Source organism: Lolium perenne, chromosome 7 (assembly GCF_019359855.2).
Source record: "Lolium perenne isolate Kyuss_39 chromosome 7, Kyuss_2.0, whole genome shotgun sequence".
In the NCBI taxonomy this organism is placed as follows: Eukaryota; Viridiplantae; Streptophyta; class Magnoliopsida; order Poales; family Poaceae; genus Lolium; species Lolium perenne.
Window position 1 is genome coordinate 316109645 of NC_067250.2, and position 9357 is coordinate 316119001.

The 9357-nt window shown below is 45.5% G+C and overlaps 2 long non-coding RNA genes across 3 annotated transcripts; one reads left to right on the plus strand and one right to left on the minus strand.

The window, feature by feature from the left end:
• Positions 1-1020: 1020 nt before the first annotated feature.
• On the plus strand, positions 1021-5400 carry LOC127317678 (uncharacterized). Its single transcript, XR_007861396.2, has 6 exons — positions 1021-1413; positions 2299-2556; positions 3506-3580; positions 4181-4287; positions 4820-4895; positions 5200-5400. It is a non-coding gene; the product is annotated as an uncharacterized lncRNA (long non-coding RNA).
• Positions 5401-7050: 1650 nt separating this feature from the next.
• On the minus strand, positions 7051-8464 carry LOC127317677 (uncharacterized). 2 transcript variants are annotated; one of them, XR_007861395.2, is made up of 4 exons: positions 8305-8464; positions 8038-8127; positions 7694-7845; positions 7051-7329 (listed from the first exon to the last, which is right to left on the minus strand). It is a non-coding gene; the product is annotated as an uncharacterized lncRNA (long non-coding RNA). The 2 variants fall into 2 exon arrangements; XR_007861394.2 differs by having other exon boundaries at positions 7935-8127.
• Between the last annotated feature and the right edge of the window lie 893 nt (positions 8465-9357).

The window sequence follows — 9357 nt, forward strand, 5'->3', positions numbered from 1 at the left end:
AAAAAAAACTGAGTAAATAGCAGAGAAAATATAAGACATGGATTAATCTTCCCTGCAGGATTTTTGTCAAACACCTCGTAGGCATTGATAAAATAAACATGCAGAAATAAAGTTGAGGATCTGTAGGGATTAGAGAGGGAGAGGACAGGGGGAGAAAGAGAGGTGTGAACCTGTACGTGGACTTGTTCTTGATGTTGAGGGCCACGATGGTGGTGCCATGGCAGGTGACGGCGGCGGCCCATGGTGCTCCTGCCGGCGAGGACGAGCTGCCCGGCGAAGAGGAGATGATTCCAGACCTCGCTCGCCTGCTCCTCCTCGTCAAGCTTTGCCTCCTCAAGACATGGCACCCTGCTGCCCTTCCCCTCCTCTCGGCGGCCACTCATGTGCCCCTCCCTGCGAACGTAGGCCAGCATCCTTGACGGCGTGTCGAGGTCGTGGCCGCTCCTTCTCCAGGCGACTTCCGCTGTGGCTTGGGTCAGGAAGAAGATGAGGTGAGAGGGGAGTAGAAGATCCCGTCGCCGGCGTAGAGGATGAGCCCGTCACCGGCGTAGAGGACGAGCCGGAGAAGGAACCGGCAGCACCGTGGGGCTGAGATGCGTGCGAGATGGCGGCGGGTGTGGGAGATGCGAGGGGACGGGAGGAGAAGGCCACATCTGGTCGCTACTTTTTCCGCTCCTCCGTTCGCTTTTCTTTTCTCCCTCGCCGAGCCAACCGCATCGTGACGCGTGGACCAACCCGTGGAGACGAGCGAGGCGAGCGCCCGGTCCTTGCACGCCACTTGCCTGGCGTGGATAGCCTCAGAGTGCACCATGGGGGTGCAGCAATTATACCTTTAGATGTGCATGCACACTGCCTGGTGCAACAGATCGCGCGGGAGATGTTTTCGAGCTAACAAAATTCAAGCGGGAGAAGTTTAACGGCGAAAACTCAGTCCAACTGGCTCAACAGCCCGCTTTGCAAATATAGGGTCCAAATAAATGCGTATACAGAGCCCATTTTAATAAGAAAAAAAAAGAACCGAAACCCTAACCAACGCACGCATATCTCCCCGTTCGGTCCTCTGCTGCGACCACGGCGGCGCGGCTGGGCTTGCTCGCCGGAGCGCGCCCGCGTGCGTATTTCTATGCGAGCGGCTCCGTCGATCTCGCCTTGCCCACGTCGCGCGCGTGGCCGGGGCGGCTGCTGAACGCCGGCAGCCAGGACGCGCCAGCGGCGACGCGAGCCCCGGAGATCTGTCGCCAACCACGCGCTATCCTCGTTCCCTCCGCCGTCAGCGAAGCACCGGAGAGCCGACCAGCAGGATGAGATGGCGGCCATGGGAGTGCGGTTCGCCGGCCACCAGCTCCGGGCCCTCCTCCACATCGCCGCCGGCGACCTCGTCCACGACGACCTCGCGTCCAGCTTGCCGTGCAGGTGAGGACCCCTGTTTCCCCTCTCTTTGGTCCCTGGTTTGGTACGATGTGGATCTGCCAAGAACTGGCATGCGTATTTAGAAGCTGCATCCCGATGTGTGCTAACAACTAGCAGATCAGTAGAGGTCATTAGGTGAAAAGATTAGATTTTTAGGTGTCCATGTCCGTGTGAGCAAGATGTGCACCCAGAACTTTGTGGAAATTGATTTTAACATGGACGTACTCGTGGTGGCCAAAATCAGCTAGTCCGTGCTGCATAAGATGCATGGGTACACCATGCCACTTCTGCCCATTTGCTCTTCATTGTAGATTATTAAATAAAACAAATGACCTATATATTGCTTCTTGTTCTCTTGAAGGTCCTGTTCTTGTTCCAGTTCCTCTTGTGTGGCTTCTAGTCTCATGTTCATCTTCTCCGTAGATTTTGTTTTAGAAATAAATAGCCCCCTGTTCCTGCTCATGTGTAAATTGGTGAGAAACAAAGAGAAGACAGTTCTGTTTTGTCTATCATGTCATGTGTAAATCTAACACAACAACATGCAATAATGATTTTTACAAGTTATGATCACGTCAAGACTGAGTCAAATGCAGCTGATCTGGAGCTTTATGGTAGTCAATGTAATTCATGAATTTTCTGTTAAAGGCCTCTTTTTGCTCTTACTGTATGTTATGGATTGGTGCTGTGTAATCTTGATCGTTTTGTTTCGGGAGAATAGCTCCTTTGCTTTCCGTGGTTTGATTCCGATGATAGCATGGATATCAATGTAGTCTTCTTGTTGTAAATCCTAAGTGAAGATACCAGCTTCCAATTGCTTGGACTTCAATTTTCTTCATTGTTCTGTAGGCATGAACATTTACTGATTTTTTTGATATATTATTGATGTAGGTCAATGGAGCAACTTGTGGCAGATCTTGCTACTACTGTTGTCAGCATGCTACTAGTAGGACCTCTACTTTTAGAAGGACTTAGGGATCGTCCTGTTGGTTGGTTCATGTGTGGCGCCCTTGCTACCCGTGTTCACCACCGACGAGTCTGAAGCGGGACAGGACGCCGCTGTCCTGCTTCTTGGCCGTGGACGACCTCGAGCACAAGGTCTCCAGGATGGGCACCCTTGCCGGCATCACCAGCAAGTTCAGGGTTGAGGTAATTTCACTCTTTCTAACCCTGCTGGTCTGGTTGCTGCATATGGTGTTCTCTGTGAATTGTGTTCTTGCCAAATGAGAGGGATAAACTAGGGGAATTTAAGCAAGTGAGAATGTTTGCATGGTCCTTTTTTTTCTTCTGTTATCCTATTGGTTTGATCTGAATTAGTAGGATTTTTCTGGTTGGTTGATGCTGCCCATGTACAGGAAGTCACTGCATTCTCTATATTTTTCCTTCGCTTGCTTGCATGAATGTTACAGCAAATTGCAAATCTGTGTTCTGGGTCACTTTCTACTTGCTTTTTTTGGATATTGCAATGCAAATCTGTTGGACATTTAGAACTTTTTTGTGCTTTAGTGGTATTGGAATGTATGGTTGCATGTGTAGTTGATCTTGTCAACGTTTAACATATTAGTCGAATTGGATTGTATGTTTGAATGTCTCTAGAGGCATGCTGTATGAACTTTTACTGTCATTTCAATTGTGGCATGGATGTCCAGAAAACGGCAAATATCATGGAAAAGTTTTGAACACTTGCTAATTAAACTTGCAGTGATTTAGTAATTTTAACTCTTAGCAGCTTTGAATTGATAGTATTTGGCTGCTGCTGGTGATGAAATAATGTCAGATTTCATTATATAGGTTCAGGTTTGCTGCTCCTAGCTGGCTAGCGATCACGTACTTTAATTATCTTGATATTTTCCATTGTTACTGATCCATATATCTAATAAACCATGACAACACCCATTAAATTACTTTGTAGTGTTCCACTACAATTTATTTGGCCAAGTTGACAGTTGCCATCAACTGCATTTATTTGCCTTCCCAGAATATTCAACATGACATTTTCGCTGCTAGCTGCTGCTTTGACTATTTCTTGATATTTCATTGGCATGCCTGTGAACATGTGATTGCTGGCAGTAATTAAGCGTGCACATTCTATTTGCAGGACTGAGAAGCGGAGCCGGAGGTGGCCGAAGGAGGTAGCGGTGGTGGCCTTCTTCCTCTAGTCTTGGTGGTTTAGGTGAGTATCCCTGCTGTGATATACAGTGGCATCTAGCCACGGCTAAAGTGTGATCCGGCCATTGAGGCGATGACGATGCTGGTTTAGGTTCAGTTTTGGTAGTTGTGTAACTAGGACGTGATCCTGGCACTAAGCACTGTTCTAACAAATTCGTTGGTTGACATTTTCATTATGAATTGTACCTATTTCAGTTACATGTGTCTTTTTGGGCCTTAACCAAGTTGATATGCTGTGCAATGTTGCAACATAGCAATATTCTATTGAGGTCCTGAATAGCATGAGTTAGGCATAAACTGAAGGCCTAGAATATCCAGGAGCATTTGTTCTCCGTTTAATTTTGCTCAATTATATTTTGTCTTCACATGGGCATATCTATATCGTCTTTAGCTAGCTATATCTGCACAGAATGGCATGTACCTACTCTAATGGTGCTCCCGTGATAGATGAGATTGCCCAACTAATTTTTTTGAAGAAGTCTCTACCTGCATCCCTTTGAATATGGTGCATTCCATTGATCTAGTTCATATTTTCTGCATACTAGCTTAGTTATCCTTGTATCCTACTTTCTTTTCTAACATATGACTTCTTCTTATATGTGAGGTGCATAAGTGTGTGCGGTCTGCCGGCTGTTGGGCTGGCTTTGGCAGCGAGTTCGCAGCGCCACAACCGTCGTGGTGCTATCTTGGCTTTGTCTACAATTCTCTCAGGTGATTCCTTGAGTTCCCCTTTGATGCCCTGTGTACGGCCATCTAGCTGTTGGACTTTTAGGGTTTTTTGGTGCTTTGCTGGTACTGGAATGTGCTGTTGCAGGTGTAGTTGATCTTGTCAACATTGAACATACTCGTTGAACTGGTGCATTCCATCGACCATCACTGATTGAACTTACATTGATTAATTAGTTTAAGTCGTAGCAGCTGTGAATTGATAGTATTTGGCTGCTGCTGGTAATATAGTGCCAGGTTCTAGCGCTTGACTAATTTTACTATCCTGGTAGTTGCCACTGTTACTTATCCATATATAATAAAGCATGACATCAACCATTAAATTACTTTGTAGTGTGCCAGTACAATTTATTTGACCAAGTTAACAGTTGTCATCAGTTGCAATTTGTTTGCCTCCCCAGAATAATCAACATCACTTTGCTGCCACTGCTGCTCAAACTATTTCTTGGCATTTCATTGGGATGCCTGGGAACATGTGATTGCTGGCAGCAATTAAGCCTGCACATTCTATTTGCAGGACGGAGAAGCAGGGCTGGAGCTAGCCACAGGAGGTAGCGGCGGTGGCCTTCTTCCTCTATGTATCGGTTGTTCAGGTGAGTATCACATTGTCTCGTCTAAATGGTCTGCGCATTGGCCATGTAGAGCCGTGGCTAAAGTGTGATCAGGCCATGGAGCCGTCGATGACGACTCTGGTTTAGGATCAGTTTTGGAAGTTGTGTAACTATGACTAGGTCATGACAGATCAAGTTTGTGGTTCCTTTAACATAAGCTCCAAAATGCTAACTGTATGTGTGAGTAAATAAAAAAAACGACTTTGGATTGTGTCTGTTAAGTTACAATAGCCATGTGGTTTTAGTCCAAGGGATAGTGTCTGAATTTTGCCTTATGTGAATGCAGATTATGCTTGTTCTGGTGCAAGGGAGGGATCCGGTAGAAATTCGAGATGTGCTGTCTCCGGGGTTTGTGCTGCTGGTGCAGTGTTTCAAGTCTTGTAAAATCCGGTGAAGATTTTGTAACCAGAGCAGAAGGTTGTAATGGAGTGTAATTGTTTCGTTTGCATGTGTGCAATATATTAATTTGCATTGCGGTCGTCTTTAATTGATGGAGTTGAATCTAGAATGCATGTAGAGCTGTGGATATGCTATTTTGCTGTGTTGGTAAGAAATGTCCAGAAATTGGAATAGTTGATGGCAAATTTTCCAGCTAGTTAGCTACCTTGTCGAAGTAGATTTTCTTCGCAAAGGAAAGCATGTAGTTGACCTCTATTTATTTATTTTTGTCTTGAGTCTACTGTGAAGAAGTGAACCGAGGCAAGCACTTGACACACTTATGGTTATGACAAGCAAAAAAGAAAACCGAGCTAGCTATTCGTTGGCTTTTCGTGTTATACGCATGATGATTTGATGGTGGTTAAGCTAGCTTTGGTCTAGGGCCCTACTTGAGTCGATCGATCAGTCGCTTACGCGTGTTATAGTATGTGTATAGTATGTAGTGAGGCCTGCACTTGTGCGCGACCAAGGAAGGTAAATTGATTGGTCCGATGGAATCTGAAAAACACTGCTCCCGATTCGGCGTTCCAGAAAAGCAAGTATCCAAGTCAATGAAAAAGAAAGAAAGTAGAAAAGCAAGCATCCAAGTCAATGAAAAAGAAAGAAAGAAGAAAAGCAAGTATGCATGGACTCGCCCGTGTTACGATTGAATCGATAAAGAAAGAAAGAAAAAAGTAGGCGACAAATCAAGTCGGGGCCACCGTAGCTAGCCAATAGAAGAGAAAAAATGGGCTTGTTGAGTTCGATCGATCTCGAAAAGCTTGGGTCAAGCTCGGTTGTTGCTCGTAGTGGCACCTCGCCTAGGGCCACCACACTACCTCCCTCACCGCGCTCGAAAATACACTGTTATGTCACTGACTTCTATATGCCCCTCTCATGTACCTCCAGCATCTTCGTCCATGTCAGAATCATCGTCTTCCTCGTCCAAACTGCTATCCAGAACATCTGCAAGCAATGAAACCAGACACACATAAAAATCATTCGCAAGTTGCAAGAAATTGGATGAACTAGATCATGTTCTAACCTTCGATGGCGTTCTCTCACTCAGCGATCGAAATTTAGGCCTTCCTATAGTAATCCTTTATCACGTGATAGTCAACGGGCTGGTGGGTGATTCAAATCGAAGTTCTCCATTGGCTAGAGGAAGAAGAGAATGTCTGTTCATCGCCTTTTTTATGTACCACGTGCATGATCTGACCTGAGCAGCGACCTTCAAACAGTTTGAATCCGGCGCCAATGTTTCAAATATTTTGTTTCCGCGCCCAAATCCTTGTTTCCGTTTGATTTCAGCGCCATTTTTTTTTCCTACATGCTCATTTCTCTAATGGAGATCCAAAAGCTCGCCATGGCCAATGGATGCCGGTGCATGCATCGTGCAATGCGAAGTGGGGAATCAATAGAGCCATGCAAAAGAAGGAGAGTATGAAGGCTGCACAGGGCGCCAGAGAGAAGACGGGGGGAGGGACGGCCAAGGAGATACAGACGAAAATCAGGTAAACGTTTACATAGGGAAGCAGAGTGTTTTGGTCTAAATCGCGGACAAATCTCACCTGCCTTAGCCCGCGAGGGTTTTGGTCTAAATTGCGGACAAATCTCACCTGCCTTAGCCCACGAAAACTTTCTGCTGCACCACATCCTCTGGGAAGAGGCTGTCACAAGCTAACTATCACATGTACGTGCATATGCAGGCCGATCCCTGTTTTGGGGATAATCAGATCATAATCCAAACAATAATCAATAAAAGTGCAACAGGACAACCCAACTCCATCACAAGTCTGGAGCATCACAAAAACGATGTACTTCGTCGACTACCACCCAACATTCCAGATTTGGAGTCACAAATAACAGTCCACGACCAGTACAACCCAGGTATTCAATTGGTTTCGCAAGCAAGAGGAGTTCAGCTTTCGCTAGCTGTTCTTCCACCCTCCACCTGCAGGTCATGGCTTCGATGCTACCAGCCTTCTAAAACTTGCATCTGAGAAACATCAATAAATCAGTATATGGAAGGTATTTATCACAAGTGCAAATGAGTGCAAAGCAAGCAAGATAAATGATAGTTCTAACCAACAATCTTTGCTAGAAATGAACATGGAATGTAAATCTGATCCTTGCAAGAATATGTCACAAATGCATCAAAGTAACTAATATGAAGATGCTAATGGACATGTACAGTGCAAAGGAACACGCTGTGATTTTATTTACCCTTTAATCATAAACACCAACCAAATAGTTAGCTTACAACAGCACTTATTAGTGCCATGACCAAGTACTAATTGAAAAGCCAACACAGCTGGACCTAAACAGTGACGTCATTGGATCGATTGGAACCAGAATCTTACCGCCTGAACACAAGGAGTCGAAGAAGAAGGCTACCGCAGTAGGAGAGGTCACAGTCGAAGAAGGCAGGGGCAGGAAGCCTTAGTGTACGCCGGCAGTCCAGTGGACAGCACGACCAACACGCTTCATCTTGGTATTCTTGTATCTAAAGAACCTGCAAAGAGAGTTGTGCAACATCCATGAGAACATGTTTGGCTGTATCGAATTCAGCAAAGTACGGAGGAAAGAGAGCAAGTCTCCAACCTTCCTCTAACTTGGCCAATTATCATCATTGAGAAATGTTCAAGTTACCCCCAGCATATGATCAATAATAAACATCAAACATGTAGCTTCTAACAGCAAGTACCTTGGTCCAATATGAATAATCCAGAAGTCTTTCATCAGCAAATCTAACAGCATCCAGCTACACCCAATGGAATGCAATCACAGTTTTAAGCTGCAGTTAATGATCATAACAAGAATAATAAGGATCTTGCCAATACTTGGAGTGTACATACTCATTGTTTTCGAAATGCAGGAGTGTCCTCATGAGAATTCAGTGCTCAAAAGATTTCATGGAAAATGTGGGTGTACAGCTATAGATCCCAGCAGCAGATTGAGGAATAGGTCTCACCTGCTGGAGGTGCAGCGACCATCAACAGGAAGAAAAGTAGGAGGCCGTGTGAGGAGGCCATTGACCAGCAAATGTAATAGTCCACGTGGAGGCGCAGGTCGGCCAAACCAGGGAGCCACATCAGCGATGAGCTCCTTTATGTCAACCTCGAAGCTTTATTGTACCTTCAAATAATTCATATGTGAAATCCCAGTTAGGCTACGGTCTGCTGCTCAGAAGAGAGAAGTAAAAAAAAAAGTATACCAGTTATACAAAACTGATTTATAACATCAGAACTAGAGGAAGAAGAATCAAATGTTGTCGTCCAGCCCTTTCCGACCTGTGAAGGCTAATATGTTAGCTAGACCTAAGATATAGCACTAACCACAAATAGTAGGGCAGAGTTATAACTACCCGGTGCTAGTATGTATGAGCAGAATCAGGCATGCCGTGGACGTAATCGTCGTCATCGGTGAACCCGGGCGCCACACCAAACATGTGCGCTGCATCTTTCCCAACCTGAGGTTCTATGGTTCACACGAGTGAGTTGAAAACAATGAGTTCAAGTAAATATGACACCAAAGGAAACAATATGTAATTCCAGCAAGGTGAGAAGTAAAGAGCTAATCATAGGTGACGCATACTAAGAATGTATGGGTGTTAAACATGTACACGTCCCCATTTTCCCATATCAGATTATTCTTAGGGCATGTACAACGCTCCTACATCAGCCTTCCCTTAAGAGCTCCACGTAGGATATCTGCTGACATGGAGGTGAGAGAGAGCCAAGAAAGACCCGAGCCTTCCCTTCCGTAAGGGATCTTCTCTTGTTAAGAAAGAGAAGGCATATCTCTGCGTTGTACGACTTTCTTTCCCTTATCCTCGGGTTTTTCAAATCCTGTGCGCCGGACGCTAATTCTTCTCAGTTGGCGCGGAATAATTTTCCTCCCCGCGCTAAAATTTCCTCTCGCAATGGCATATATTCCCATCAAATTAGAGGAAGAGGAGCCACAAACCCTACCGCCGCCAGCGCTAATCCATCACAGCCACCACTGCTCTGGACATGTCTCGTGG